Source organism: Pelophylax lessonae (assembly GCF_965119305.1).
Source record: "Pelophylax lessonae genome assembly, chromosome: 1".
In the NCBI taxonomy this organism is placed as follows: domain Eukaryota; kingdom Metazoa; phylum Chordata; class Amphibia; order Anura; family Ranidae; genus Pelophylax; species Pelophylax lessonae.
The window spans coordinates 309,744,947-309,761,910 of record NC_138768.1 but is presented as its reverse complement, the minus strand read 5'-3'; the positions used below and the strand labels follow the sequence as shown (position 1 = coordinate 309,761,910).

General features: G+C 41.6%; 1 protein-coding gene across 1 annotated transcript in view; it reads left to right on the top strand.

The window, feature by feature from the left end:
* CASTOR1 (cytosolic arginine sensor for mTORC1 subunit 1) overlaps positions 1–16,964 on the top strand; it is a 106,723-nt gene that overhangs the window by 36,897 nt on the left and 52,862 nt on the right. The gene's annotated exons all lie outside the window — the stretch shown is intronic.

The following is a 16,964-nucleotide window of genomic DNA, read 5'->3' as shown; positions in this document are numbered from 1 at the left end:
TGTTGATTAATAGCAACAGGGGTGATGCGTTACCATCTCTGTTTAGAATATTCTGTAGAATAGTACATGACTGTTGATGGCTTTTTAATTAAAATCCTATTTGATGCTCTAGTCAGGTCCATTCTGGCTCTTTTTATGCCCTTGGAGTTTGACATAGACAAAGTATGTATATATGATTCAATTCTAGTGTATGATGGCAGGTGGCCACGGGCTTGCATGGCAGAGTAGAGTCAAAATGAAGATGTTTTCTCCTGCCAGCACATAAAATGTACAAATTATAAATTGCAGATATGTCTGTTGGAGCACTCTTATATGCAAGAGATAAAACCAATTTGGGCAACACATGCAATAAGCAAGTAGCATAGGCGTTAAGGTTCGGGTTTTTTATTGCTGTGTCTTGTGAGGAGTCTGTCCTTAGTTTCTGTGCAAAAGAAGGCGGATGAATGGGAAATACTTCAAGTATTAGTCAGAGATTTGGGTCACTGGTTCTTCAGTTGATTACATTTGGCCATTTTCAGTTTTTTTCATAGGAATATATACAGTTCTACAGAACGGCCAGTAAGCTGAGCTGTCAAGCAAGTCCCATCTGTCATGGCTGGGCTGGGGAGGGGGGATTTCTCTTTTTCTCTTAGTAAAAAGCTTCATTACATAAGAGATATTCATCTATTTTTCATGCCTATAATCATTTTCTAAAGAACTCATCTAAAAGCTTAAACTGTTGAGGTAAAGTGGTATTAAAATATTTTTTTTTACTAAATCAGATAAAAATTAGGCTTTTTTATTTTTATTTTTCTTATTTGGAGCTTCTGTTTTCAATTGTCCCCTGGCCCCCTGTAGTACAGAGCAGAAGCGCAGGAATCCATAGGTCCTGGCCACACAGAGAACAAGAATATAGCAGCATGGCCAGGGGGCATTTGACAAAGGAAGCTTCAAGGAGGAAATTAAAAGAAAACTGTTATTTTATCTGATTTAGGAAAACCTTATACCACTTTACAAGCAAGCACTGTGATATTCTGTACTACCCTAGTTTTTGTTCTTAAAGAGATATTAAACCCAAAACCAAAATGTAATACAGGTGCATATCCTAAAATTATATATAGATGTGTTACACACAGAGTGATATTTCAAGCATTTCTCTTTTTTTAATTTTGATGGCTTACAGCTAGTGAAAACCCAAAATTCAGTATCTCAGAAAATAAGAATAAAAATAAATGTATTTTTAATATGGAAATGTTGGCTTACTGAAAAGTATGTCCATGTACGGTATCGTATGCACTCAATACTTGGTCCAGGCCCCTTTTGCATGAATTATTGCATCAATGCAGCGTGGCATGGAGGCGATCAGCCTGTGGCACTGTTGAGGTGTTATGGAAGCCCAGGATGCTTTGATAGCGGCCTTCAGCTCATCTGCATTGTTGGGTCTGGTGTCTCCTCTTCCTCTTGACAATACCACACAGATTCTCTATAGTGTTTAGGTCAGGTGAGTTTGCTTGCCAATCAAACATCGTAATACCATGATCATTGAATCAGGTATTGGTACTTTTGGCAGTGTGGGCAGTTGCCAAGTCCTGCTAGAAAATGAAATCCGCATTTGCATAAAGCTGGTCAGCAGAGGGAAGCATGAACTGCTCTAGAATTTTCTGGTAGAGGGGTGCGCCGACTTTGGACTTGATAAAACACAGTGGACCAACACCAGCAGATGACATGGCTCCCCAAATCATCACGGACTGTGGAAAGTTTTTATGCATTTCATTTGGAAATCAAGGTCCCAGAGTCTGGAGGAAGAGTGGAGAGGCACAGAATCCAAGTTGTATGAGGTCCAGTGTGAAATTTCCATGGTCAGTGATGATTTGGGGAGTCATATCATCTGCTGGTGTTGGTCCACTGTGTTTTATTAGGTTCAAAGTCAGCACAGCTCTCTACCAGGTAATTCTAGAGCACGTCATGCTTCCCTCTGCTGGCCACGCTTTATGGAGATGCTGATTTCATTTTTCAGCAGGACTTGGCACCTGCCCACATTGCCAAAAGTACCAATACCTGGTTTAATGATCATTGTATCACTGTGCATGATTGACCAGCAAACTCGCCTAACCTAAACCCCATAGAGTATCTGTGGGGTATTGTCCCCAGGAAGATGAGATGCCAGACTCAACAATTCAGACAAGCTGAAGGCCGCTATCAAAGCAACCTGGGCTTCCATTACACCTCAGCCGTGCCACAGGCTGATCGCCTCCATGCCATGCCTCATTGATCCAGTAATTCATGCAAAAGGAGCCCCGACCAAGTAGAGATATGCCGATTTTTGGTAATGCGATATATCACTGTATCGCATAAACAGTATTGTTATCGTGGGCATTTTTAAAATACTATATTTTTCGCTCTCCAAGTCTCCATACACTGCCTGGGCTGCCCCCCCCCCCCCTCCCCCGTCTCCCCGCGGTGTCCGGACTCCCGGCTCAGCTGTCCTTTACTAAAACGGAGCCGCTAATTCCTATATAAGTCCGGCTCACAGGCAGCGTGATGTCAGATGCACTCCGCCTGTGACAGGAGGAGCCATACACAGGAAGCAGCAGCTTTGCTCTGTACTGCAGCCGCATGCTTCCTCCTGGGCTCAGCTACAGACAAACACAGTGCCAAGCAAATCTCTGCAAGTACCACTACCTACCCACTACTATTGCCAAATACTGTCACTGTATGTAATGGATAGAGATATATATATATATATATATATATATATATATATATATATATATATATATATATATATATATATATATATATATATATATATATATATATATATATATATATATATGAGATTAAGATATTATATGCACAGGCATAGCAGCCCACGTTGCATTATATAGTCATCAAGCATTGTCTGGCCTACCAGGTGACTAGTCCTGGCGCTCAGCTCCGATCCGATGGCCTGGTCATTAGGGGGGCAAATCCTTGCGGTCCAGAAGTGGTTAAACCTGCAGGAGGACCAATGTTTTTATTTATAAATTACTTTACTATTGCTTTAGGCCTGGTTCACATGTATGCGGGTTGGCGGCCCACCTTTGCAACACATATCAGCCCATTGTTTGAATGGGCTGCTATGCCGTCGTTTTCCGCAGAAAAAAGGTGCATAAAGCATTAGTGCCTACACTCTGGATGAAGGAGAACAGGGGGCACAGCAGACAGCAGTCAAACATGTCATAGGTCATGTCCAATTATGGCTGCAATGTGGTGCATTGGCAGCCCATTTAAAACGAATAGGCCATTTTAACACTACGTATTTTCGTTAACAAAGCGCTAATCTGTGAAAAAGCCTAAGTTTACCTCTGTTTTAATTGAGTTAGCTGAAAACATATTACTTTCCTGGACTGAAATTACAAGAAATGGTCTCAGCCCTGCCCACTTGTATGTTGACTATAGAATGCCACTTTTCACCTAAAACATAGGGAGGTGAGGTGTTCTGTAGTTCCCAAAAATGAAGTAGATAGCACTTATAGCAGTGCTTGAGATAATACCAAAGTAAGCATAGGACAACTCTGAATTTCTGACAGGATCAAGTTCAGTTGGCAATGTCTGCTTCCAGCTCTGAGGTCAGAGCCTTTACAGCCTCTCTCCCGACGTCCCTCAAAGCATTACGCCTCTCTCACTAAGGGCTAGGTACATTGCCAAAGCACAGACTTTTCAAGTTGAAAGTTAGTATCTGCATGCCAAGTAGTTTTTAGTGCAATTTAAAGTGGTGTTAAACCTAAAAGAAAACATTTATTATATTGCAGCTTACCAATTCTTCGATGTGATGGCTTTAGTTTTCTTTTTGAGGATCTTTCCTTTACTTTTACCTGGTGAGTGGTGACCATCAAGTCTGTTTTTCAAACGAACAAGCTATCCTGCAAATGTATCAGTTACCACTATCGAGACAAACCATTTACCACTGACCAAGGTGCTTGCAAATTATCTTTTTTTTTTTTTATTCATATTTTTATTATATGACCATCTACTTGTCCTAAAAAAAAAAAAAAATATACAGTGGGGATCGAAAATTTGGGCCCCCCAGGTAAAAATTTGTATTATCGTGCATAAAGAAGCCAAGGAAAGATGGAAAAATCTCCAAAAGGCATCAAATTACAGATTAGTCATTCTTATAATATGTCAACAAAAGTTAGATTTTATTTCCATCATTTACACTTTCAAAATAACAGAAAACAAAAAAATGGCGTCTGCAAAAGTTTGGGCACCCTGCAGAGTTAATATCTTGTACTGCACCCTTTGGCAAGTATCACAGCTTGTAAATGCTTTTTGTGGTGAGGACATAGAAGAGGTTTTCTTCTGATGACTCTTCTATGAAGACCATATTTGTACAAGTATCTCTTTATAGTGGAATAGTGTACCACAACTCCAGTGTCTGCCAGATCTTTCTGGAGGGATCGTGCAGTCAAACGTGGGTTTTGAATTGTTTTTCTCACAATCCTGCGAGCTGTTCTGTCTGATATTTTTCTTGGTCTTCCAGATCTAGCTTTAACTTCCACTGTTCCTGATGACTGCCATTTCTTAATTACATTCCGAACAGAGGATATTGACACCTGAAAACGCTTTGCTATCTTCTTATAGCCTTCTCCAGCTTTGTGAGCATCTATTTTCAGTTTTTTAGACAACTGCTTAGAAGATCCCATGGTGCTGATGGTTGGGGCAAGGTCAGATGAGTCTGGGCATTTAAAACCTTTGAGATTGACATCACCTGGTCTTCCCAGACGATGATTGAGAACAATCCATGACACTGGCAGGTCTCAGCCTTGTAAAGGGGGCAGTGCATGCTATAAATTCTGCAGGGTGCCCAAACTTTTGCAGACACCATTTTTTTTTTTTCTGTAATTTTTGAAAGTGTCAATGATGAAAATAAAATCTAACTTATGTTGACATATTATAAGAATGTCTAATCTGTAATTTGATGCCTTTTGGAGATTTTGCCATCTTTCCTTGGCTTCTTTATGCACATTAATACAAATTTTTACCTGGGGTGCCCAAACTTTCGATCCCCACTGTATATATATATATATATATGTGTGTGTGTGTGTGTATGTATGTATGTATGTATGTATGTATGTATGTATGTATGTATGTGTGTGTGTGTGTGTGTGTGTATGTATGTGTGTGTGTATATATATATATATATATATATATATATATATATATATATATATATATATATATATATATATATATATATATATATATATATAATGTGTGTGTGTGTATATATATATATGTGTGTGTATATGTATGTATGTATGTATGTATGTATGTATGTATGTGTGTGTGTATATATATATATATATATATATATATATATATATATATATATATATATATATATATATATATATATATATATATATATATTCCTAAGGTAGCTGCAAAGGCCAGAAGTTTGAATGCTAATTTCTAATTGAAATGATCACTTTTATTACATTTTTGACATTCCAACACAAAACATCATAAGACATAGTAAAGATTAATTTGTCCTATGGTGAAACTCGCTGAACAGTAAGGCAGAGCTACAGTCATTTGTTTCTAGAAAAGCATATACTCATTTACCCATACATGCAGAGTCCCTTATCCATACATGTGCAGTCGCATTAGTTGCTTACCCTAACATGCACACAGTCGGAGGACAGTGGCTTACCCGTGCGCGCACGCAGTCGGGCACAGTGGCTTACCCGTGCGCGCACGGAGGAGTGTTAAGCTTGATACACACTATACAATTTTCTTTAGATTTACCAAAACCATATAATATGAGGTCAAATCTAAACACTTTAAATTTGTATGCAATCAGGCAGGCCCTTGCACTACATAGTTCAAGGTAAATCTTAAGGAAATCTAACAAAAAAAGTTGTATAGTGTGTATCCAGCTTAATGGGCCATACACACTATAAGATTTTCTGAAGACTTTTTCCTTTAGACTTACCAAAACCATATAATATGAGGTCAAACCTAAACACTTTCAATTTGTATGCAATCTGGCAGGCCCTTGCACTATAAAGAAAAGGAAAATCTGAAAGAAATCTACCACAAAAGTTGGATAGTGTGTATTAGGGCTGAACGATAGTCGATATGATATCGACTATCATTCTGCGGGCGTGGGCGATATTCATATCGCTGAAGACACGATATTTTAGGCAGAGAGAAGTCGGGACTCGGGGGGAGGAGGAGGACTCACAGTGCCGACACATCCGTCCCACACGTTCAGCGGTGAGCAGCGCGTCGTGAGCAGCTGCACAGCTAACCAATCACGCGTGCCTGCACACCTGATTGGTTCGCTGTGCCGCTACTCACGGCGTGATTGGTTCGCTGTGCCGGTGAAGAAAACTAGCTGCAGGGCGGCAGACTGAACGTGTGGGCTGCACAGAAGTCGAGTGAGTCACTGGCTGTGTTCTTCTACCGGCTCCTAGTCCTCCTTCCACCACTGTGAGTCCCGAGAGTGAGATTGTGATGGGAATAATCCACAATTCCACACTGACTGTCACTGAGTGAGTACAATACCATTATTAACCCTGGCCTGCCCTGTATCTGCAATTACAATCAGAAGGCTGTGCTGCTGCCTGAATGCCCTGCTGCAATACTTCATGATTTCCATCCATTCCCAGCATCCTTCCCTACAGTAACATTAACCCTGGCTGTCCCGGACTCCCAGTGCAGTATATAATATATACAATCAGAAGAAAGGCTGCTGCAAAACTCATCCCATCCCTACAGTAACATTAATCCTGGCTGTCCCAGGTGTCCCTTGTACGATCAGAAGGCTGCACTACTTCCCTACCCTACAGTAACCCTACAGTAGGACGGGTCTCTCAATATCGCAATATATATCGTTGAAAAAAAAATATTGCAATATTTTTTTTTTCCAATATCGTGCAGCCCTAGTGTGTATCCAGCTTTAGACTCCCTAAACGCTTGGCAGAAGTGCAACTGAGCGAGGAAATGAGGTACCGGCCAAAATGAGGGGAAAAAATAAATAAATTTGGGTTACCCTTGCACACAGAAGCACTCGGGTGCATAGTGCAAGCACATCAATCAGATCAAGCTCCGGTGTCTGATCTGTTAAGGGGCAAAATAAAAGCGGCTAAATGCACAACTCAGTCTCCAAGATCTCTCAAGATCTTTGGTATAGTCCCCCCCCCGTTGGGGTATCAAACAGCTACTTCACCTGACTTCTGTAACATAATTGGGAGTCGAAAGTTACCCTCCTATCCCTCATGCATTCCTTCTCCTATATCAAGCTCGATACCTCTCCTCCCCTGAGCTAATATGTTTTTTCTTCACTGATTTGACATATAACTTGCAATATTGTATACATAATGTTCACGGTACTTACTGATTTTATGTACACCTTGTGCTTTAGTTTGTACCGTTGTTCTAAACCCTTGTTTACTTTTAATAAAATTATTTGAACAAGAAAAGTGGCTAAATGCATGTCATGGGCGTCGGGCGATATAATTTGCGCATCCCTGCAGTCTTTGAAATTAGTCATTCTTTTTTCTGCCTGGTTTTTAAAGAGTGTAGAAATTCTAAATTTTTGTAATTTCTATATCTTTTTAGAACGTTAGCAAAAGGTCAGTTTGGAATTGCAGTTTTTATGTCAGCAGAATATTATCGTCTTCCTTTTCAGGCTTCACTGAAGACCTCTGGAGGGATTCCTCCCAGGTTCTTCTATCTACGTTCCCGGTCAGTGAATGTACAGTGCAGTCTGACCCCTTCTGGCAGTACATGGACTATATTGTCCATTCCTGGAAGGAGAGATGGGTTAATAAGACATAGGTATTTGCAGTTCTGATAGTTGGGTGCAAGTCACTGTCATGTGAACTTTATACCATTTTAATCAAATTGTAGGGTTGTTTGCACAGCAGATGAAATGACTTCTTTGTGTAGCTTCTAGATATTGGAAGTAAAACCACAACCTTCTTTGCTGTAACTTAACATTCGACCTAAGGGGGGTATGCTTTGTAATTGTTATAATCCAGAACAGGAGTAACCTGAAACTAGTACCTGTCCTTCTCTAAGCCTTGACAGTATATTCCGGTGTAGTTATTTTAGTATTAAGCCTTATGTAAAACCATAAGGTAAGTGCTCCCGCGCTATCACTTGTGTCAGAGTGATTAACTGCCGCAAGGACTGATTATCTGATCTGTGGCTAATTAGAATAAATGTTATATAGTGTTGGTTCTGTGTAGTGTAATGAACTCAAATGCGATGAATAAATAAAATATACAATATATCAAACATAAATATAAATATATCAAACATAAATATAAGCGCAGAATATTGCAACATTAAACATTCATTGGTAAGATGTTTCAAAACTGGTGTGCGCTCTAATCCTGTGCGAAATAACAAGTATACAGAGGCTGGCAAACTGAATATATGCATGTCCTCTGTTCAAGTATACCAGATGTACTGATCTGTGTAAATAAAACTGCAATTCAATGGGTGGTGACTAGTATGCAAGCAACATAAAAATGGCATAAAAATAACATTATAAAAATGTGATAGTGATAAAAATGACAAAAACATTGTGATAGTTTCATTTATTTCATGGGATTTTAATTTACTGAGTGGGTTAAAACCATATCCTTATTAGGATGACATTTGATACAGAAAATACATAAGCTGCTAATGCAGAACAAGTATACACATCAGGAGTTCTGACATCACTGGCTACATGCTTGTTCTTTCTCGGTACCTTTGAAGATAAAGGTCAAAGAAAGCCAGGCAACTGGCATTTTCAGGAGAAGATCAGCATTGACAGTCTATCTCCGTGCAGGTTTTCTCTATAGCAGAGCTGGACAGATGAACTGGCACTCCCTGCATTTCTATGACTCATACTGTCTACTATATGTACTGGTATTAAAGGAGAGCGAAGCATCCAAAGGTGTCATTAGATTCCTTCCTGTATTGTCCACCTTCCATAAACTGCAACATTGTATTTGTAAAGTGAGTGTAATGCTGGCCATACACTATACATAAAATCGCGAACGCCCTTTCAATTAACGAACGCTCAGCCGTGAGAGCAAACAATTTTGCCACCATGTAATGACCGATTTTTGATTGATAAATGTTTCAATGGACATAAATTAATCAATTTTTTGTTTTTTTCACATATACTTAGTGCAAACAGAGAAGCACTTTAACCTTTCGGCTCCATTTACATCTAGGCGTTTTGGGGTGTTTTTGGGGAGTTTTTCTGCTCTAGGATCAGCTCTCAAAACGCCCAACAAGACAAATCCTATTCATTTCAATGGCCCCTGTTCACATCTGAGCGTTTTGACGCTGTAAGCAAAACGCCCAACACTCAAAAAAGTACATGAGCTTATTTTTGGGCAGATTACAGGCGTTTTCCATTGGTATCTATTCAATCAAAAAACGCCTGTAAATCGCGGTAAAAACGCGCGAAAACGCTACGCTCAGGTGTGAATGTAGCCTTCAATTTATCGTTCGGCAGAATTTTCCAGCCTGTTGCTTCGATTTTTTTTTTTTGGGCTCTGAAAAGTTAAACTGATTTTCCATGTGTGCCCATTAACTGGACGAAAAAAGAACGAACGATCCAAATGACAGATTTTCTAATCAATGATGGATAATTGAAAATGAAATGCGCATGAGCGCAAGAAAATACATTTCCCTGGAAAGAATATTCCCAGCCACGAATACTTTTTTTTTTTTTTTCTGTAGCAACATGAGGTGAAATTGAAGGCTTGGTTGGTCCAATTTAAAAAAAATCAATCAGATCACAAAACGCACGCAATTTCTCATTTTTGTAAAAAAAAAAAAATTATTTCGGAATTTGACCAATGTATGGCCTGCTTTAGTGAAGTCTTTATTCCTGTTGGTCCTATCCTACTCTCCTGCTACTTGGAAAGAGTGGAGAGCAGAAAGAAGCAAACTACACACAGACCCAGGAACCTAGTCATTTTTTCCTGTACCTCAACTCCTTGCTGGGCTATGGATGTTCTACTATTTACATAGTCCTATCAAAAGGGAAATAGGTTTGATAGCAAGTCAACTAGTTGCATCAACAAATATATCCTCAAAATCCTAGCAGAAGCACTAGTCATTCATGTTCTTTCAGCAGCTCTGCACCCTCCTCCCAGAGAAGCTTCTCTTAGTTTACATAAGAGATTAGAGAAGAGTCACTGCTGGCAGAGGGAGCAGAGTTGCTAAAATAGAACTTGACTTCCATAGTTCTGCTATGAATTTTGATTCTGAACTGCTTCACAGTACCTGCCAATAAAAAGGGCTGTGTGGGATTGTTTAAACCTTTTATTTACCTTTTTTTAAATAATTTTCAAGTATACAAACAAGGTTTGCCCTTCCCCGTGGTCACTTCTTTTTTTTAGATGCTTGCAACTGAGGCACGGCCATCACTTGCAATCACGACACTCTCGGCTCGAACTAATCATCCTTTGAGTCAGTCTATGCCATTCTTAATGCCCTCCAGGATTCCTCCACATTACCCTACAGGCTGGCCTGGGAGAAGGACATAGGCGTTATTGATGGTGAGTCGTGGGTTCTTTGTTTGCCTTCTGCTCCACTGGGTTCAGTATCGGCCCCGCAAAAACTATCCCATTTATAGTTACACAGAGGTAATGGAACGCCAGTTCAACTACATAGATGGGGGGGAAACAGAGTACCCCTTTATGCTCAAAATGTGAATGTGAAAACAGTGATCTTGTCCACATGCTTTAGAGATGCCCTAAACGTTTTCATTACTGGACTGAGGTCCTAGATATGATTTCACAAGTGTATGTTTAAAATTCCAAAAGATCTGTTCGTATGTCTGTTGGTAGCCTTGGAAGAGGAATCCTAAACGCCACAAGCTCATACTGCAGTTTTGCGTCTTTTATAGACTGCTTGTAAACTGATCGTCCTAATATTGAATTGTCTCCAGGGTGCCTACCAGATAGCAAAGGGTGGAACAAGTAAAGCTGACCAAACAGCATAGAAATCTTTCCTGTCAATTTTACTCAATGTGGAAACCATGGCTAGATGTTCCTGGTCTTGCACCTCATCAGTTGATCAGGAACAGACTTCTTCAGGGGTAGGCCCCTACTGGAAATTCTGTAAAATTTGTCGCTAGATTATGTCTAGGTATTGGAGCTCCATAGTATCTTAGTATCTTTGACCTAACGGGCCATAGTATCTTTCCTAACCCTCAGGGCTCTGAGGGTTGGTTCTGTTGTGTTTTTTAAGTTTTTGTTTTTTCATGTTATGTCTTCATGAATATGTTGGTATGCTATATATTTTACATATCTTCATACGAGTTATCCCAGTCAGCAGGCTGTTACTTTTTCTGAGATACCCTTATTTTTGCTATGTACCAATGCAATACAGTGGATATAAAAAGTCTACAAACCCCTGTTAAATGTCAGGTTTCTGTGATGTAAAAAAATGCGACAAAGATAAATCATTCTAGAACTTTTTCCACCTTTTTAATGTGACCTATAAACCGTACAACTCAGTTGAACAAAAAACGGAAATCTTTTAGGTGGAGGGAAGTAAAAATAAAATATAATATGGTTGCATAAGTGTGCACACCCTTGAACTAATACTTTGTTGAAGCACCTTTTAGATTTTATTACAGCACTCAGTCTTTTTGGGTATGAGTCTGAGTCTATCAGCATGGCACGTCTTGACATGGCAATATTTGCCCACTCTTTGCAAAAACACCCCAAATCTGTCAGATTGTGTATAGGCAGCTCCTGTGCACAGCCCTCTTCAGATCACTCTACAGAGTTTCAATCAGATTCAGGTCTGGGCCATTCCAAAACTTTAATATTCTTCTGGTGAAGCCATTCCTTTGTTCATTTGGATGTATGCTTTTGGTCGCTGTCGTACTGAAAGATGTTCATGTTCAGCCTTCTGGCAAAAGCCTGAAGGTTTTGTGCCACTATTGACTAGTATTTGGAACTGTTCGGGCTGACAAAAACAGCCCATAGTATGATGCTGCCACCACCATCCTTCACTGTGGGTATGGTGTTCTTTTGGTGATGTGCAGTGTTTTTGCGCCAAGCATATCTTTTGGAATTTTGCCCAAAAAATTCGACCTTGGTTTCATCAGACCATAACACAATTTCACACATGGTTTAGGGAGACTTCACTTGTGTTTTTGCTCAATTTACCTGGGCTTGGAGGATGATCTTCCTAAGAAAAGGCTTCCGTCTTGTCACTCTACCCCAAAGCACAGACATATGAACAATACAGGAGATTGTCACATGTACCACACAGCCAGTACTTTCCAGATATTCCTGCAGCTCCTTTAATGTTGCTGTAGGCCTCTTGGCAGCCTCCCTGACCAGTTTTCTTCTCGTCTTCTCTTCAATTTTGGAGGGATGTCCAGTTCTGGTATGCCATGTTTTCTCCACTTGGCGAGGACTGTCTCCATTGGTGGTCTTTCTAATGCCTTGGAAATTCTTTTGTACCCTTCTCCTGGCTGATACCTTTTTAACAATGAGATCTCTCTGATGCTTTGGAAGCTCTGTGAGGACTGTGGATTTTGCTGAAGGATGCGACTAGGAAAATGTCAGGAAAGACCTACTTTATCAGAGGCACTTAAATGGGAGTCAGTACACACCTGCCATCATTTAATTCATATCATTCCTTATCCTGAACACCGCTACATCCCCAGTTATGAGAGGGTGTGCATACTTATGCAACCACATTTTCTTTTATTTTTTTTTTTACCCCCCCCCCCCCCCCAAAAAAAAATTAAATTCATTTTTCAATCGAGTTGTACAGTTTTTATGGGTCACGCTTAATGTGAAAAAAGTTCTGAAACGATTTAGCTTTGTCTCATATTATTTTTATTTATTTATTTATTTTTTTTACATCACAGAAACCTGACATTTTAACAGGGGTGTGTAGACATTTTATATCCACTGTATGTCCTTTCTGCTGATGCATACATGATATGTAATCTCTAACTTGTTCAATAAACTTCCTCTTTTGTTCATTGACACACAGCTACTGGTATTCATAACTATTGGGTTATACTGCCCCCTACAGGAGAAGGACACTAGGCAGAAAATAATTCAGGCTACATCCATGGGCAGTCCCAGGGGGTATACTCCCTCCTCTCTGCTATAGCCACTCCTAGCATAGTGTGTTTCTGCCTAGTCAGGAGTAAGGACCTAGTTCCATACCGGGATCTTTGGTCCTGGCAATTTTTTTTCTTTTTAGATAGAATTTTTTTCTCCTGGATTTTTCCTGTGAAAAATCCGCATAAGGTCAGCCGCGACATAGCCCCACTGGACGGGGGTTGGCCTGCTAGTTAAACTCCTCGCGAGGTCACATAAGTTGCAGCATTCCTCATGGCCGACCACCCCCTATTTTGATTGAGAGGGATTCTGTTTGGAGCGGTGCACGCCTAGTTCCTGGTATGGTGAGTAGCTGTCTCCTCCCTCTCTCCCTGGAGGGTTCTGGGGTGGTCGAACCCCCGGGTTTCCCTCCTTCCCGCATGCACCCCCCCCCCTGCGGAGTCCCTCACCTGCCCCCCCCCTCCCCTCCACATATGCTGGGGCTGTTTGGGTGGTCTGGCCACTGTTCCTGGGTAGGGGGCAGCGCGCTTACTAGCGATGGGGGACGGGGGGTGCGCCGCTGAGGACCGGACAATTGACTGGGGGGGTTGTACCTGGTGGGGGCTCCTACCAGGGCCCCCCAACCTGCCTGGGTCTGTCCCTGAGGCCTGATCTCCCTCCTGGTTCCCTGTATGCCTTGTGGTGACGCCATTTTGTTGTAGCCTGTGTATTCTTATACACGGCCATGTTTGTGTAGTCCAACAGGCATTTTGCTGTGGTTTGCCATTAAAAATAGCAGTGGCCATGACAGTGGAGCCCTGTGGGAGGCAATTTGCAGCAGTGGGAGCCCCTCCTTATCCCCTGGTGCTGACTCCTGGATGATTTTACTTTGATGGCCGCATATAAAGTGCATTATCCTGGTGGCTGCAGGCGCTTGTTTCTGCAGGTAGTGAGTCTGGTGGGGTCCTCTCCCTCTCTGCTAAGGATCGATTGGTGCTGCCAATGCGGTGGGGTTGTCCCTTGCAGTGTTTTACACTTTTTGTCGGGTCCCCCTGGTGACTCGTGGAGTCTTTGGAGCACATTTAGCCACCTGATTCCCTTTCTGAGGCTGCGGGTCACTCCGGGTCCCAACCATCTATCCATGCACTGACGGCGGTCCTGGAGTCCCTTGTGTCCTGGCTGGAGGTGTCTTGCGGGCAATGGGCCACCCCGTCTTCCCCCTGCCTCATCTTGTCTCATCAGATCCTGAATCTGATTTGGCCACTGCGGATGTAGGTCACCCTGCTGCGTCTGCAACCACACTCCTAGAATCCTCTGCTGGTGAGGGTGATTCCTCCGTATCTGCAATGGCACACGAAAAGGCGCTGATGGGTGCACTGATTGTATCTGTGCATTAGACCCTAAAGATGGAGGACGTAGCTGAAGCTGCGACGGAGGTGCAGATGCCCTTTGGCACTCACAAGTCATCCAGAGGGGCAAATGTGTTTTTCCTTTCCCTGCCTATTTCGACAGAATTGTCACTAAAGAGTGGGGACGATCAGAGCGTCCCTTGTGGTTCCTAAGCGCTTTACTAGGCATTGCCCCTATGAGTAACCCCTTTTTAAGAAGTGGACTTTGCCACTGGTGGTCGACCCTCTGGTTTCCAGATTAAACAATGCGACCATGATTCAGGTTGAAGAGGGCCCGACCTTTAAAGTCCTGGCTGACCGGAAAGGCGGAGGCTTTGGCCCGCAATATGTACACTTTGGCTGGTTCGGCAATGAGGCCGATATTAACTATTAAAAAACAATAGGATATTCAGCGCTGAACTAAACTAAACATAAGAAGAAACTAGCAGCTGAACACTAAAAGGTAATCTAGAACTCCTTCCGAAAAATATAATATAGAGAGTGCAGCGCAATTTCATAAGTCTCCAAACAGCTCTCATAGAATATTCATATATGTGCAGAAATCCATCTCAGAGAGTCCAATTAATGCAGATGAAACTGGTGTGACTGGCAAATCCTTGTAAATGACATCAAACACCCAGGTGCTGGTATAACCTGAAGTCATGCAAAGGACATACAATAGGTGTATATAATCCCTTCACCACAGATATCTCTGCCTCTCACCTCCACGGTACGACCCTACTGGGTCTAAGCGCATATACACAAGTATACAGCAGTAGCGATCCTCCTCTTTCTCTCACCTGCCTCCGATGTATCCAATGTGAACAGCAATGATGGTGGCGGATAAAAAGCATCGCTCTCATACAGCGCACAATGGTATGAAGTAGGTGAGGTCGGCGTCTCCCTGCCTGTATCTGTCTTACTTCCGGGATGGCTTAGCGGTTCGTGCGGCGCCCCCCCCCCCCGTATGCGTTGCGTCCGTGGGCGGGACTTCTTCAGCGGGGCGGGGACAACCACTAACACGCCAGCCTATATATCCCTAACTCCGCCCATTTGTAAATCGCGGGACACGTTGCCTCGCAACGGCCCGCTCTCCTTCCATTCCGGAAGTGGACATCATGGGACGTCACTACCGCTCTGACTGAAGCATCCGGATGTCATAGCAACACCCCGAGTCCTCTCAAGAAGGGAAGACGCTTCTCAAGTACTAAAAAAGAGTGCAAAATAAATAAATAAATAGCCCTCTTATCGGAACATCCTATGAGGCTAAAAATATTACATATATTCTCCTTCCTATTAAAAGGATATCCTATGTTATATACTGCCACAAAAACCATACCATCCCGGAACCACCAGATGGCAGGAGTACCTCGACCTCTCACCTATAAAATCCATATTACAAATGTAAATGCTTAATAAGTATATAAAATACCACACATGGCATAATAAAATCACCACAAATAACATTAAAAAGACATTCAAATAATCATCATGTTAAAATACAATTATAAATCAGTATTTTAAAATATTAAAAGATACCTAAAATACTGAGACCGCTAAAAAGCCACACTAAAATGATAAACTATATTATCTGTCGGAAATGAAACAATTTAGATCAAAATCTACATTGAGTCCTAGCGGCGATAAAACCTTAGCTTCGTATATCCAAAACGACTCACGACGACTCAATTGTCGTATAAAATTTCCCCCTCTCCAATGGCGATTGACTCTTTCTATCCCCCAGAATTTTAATCCAGAGGGATTTTTATGATGACATAATTTAAAATGCCGGGAGACACTGTGGGTGATTAGACCTTTCTTTATATTATTCACGTGCTCACCGACTCGCACATGGAGGGCTCTAGAGGTTCTACCTATATACTGCAGGCCGCATTCGCATTGCAACATATACACGACCCCTTGGGTAGTGCAAGTGATCAAATTCTTAATCTTGTATGTTTTTTGTGTAGTAGTGGATATAAACTCCTTTCTCCTCTTAACGTTTCTCCGACAGTTCCTGCACGTGGCACACTTTCCACATGCATAGAACCCCGAGAGGAACGAAAACAGGCGGTTCTCCCTAGTAACCGGGGGGTCAACCACACCTGGCGCAATTTTATTCCTCAACGAGGGGACCTTACGGTATACAAATTTTGGACGTTCTGATGATATAACAGGACCAATAATTTTATCACGCTTCAGAATCTCCCAGTGTTTTTTAATGATGCGTTCAACTTTTTTGTGCTGGACATTATAGTCCAACACAATGCGAAAGTCCGACTGGACTTTTTCTGTTTTTTCATCATTAATCAAGGAATCTCTATTGAGGTTACCAACACTAGTGATCTCTTTTTGGATGTCTCCCTGTGTATAACCTTTTTCACGGAAGCGGCCGGCCAAAACTTCAGCTTGCAATTTGTAGTCCTCATCAGTGGTACAATTACGTCTGAGTCGTGTAAATTGACCGCGAGGTATATTGCAAAGCCATAATTTATGATGGCAACTATCCAACGGTATA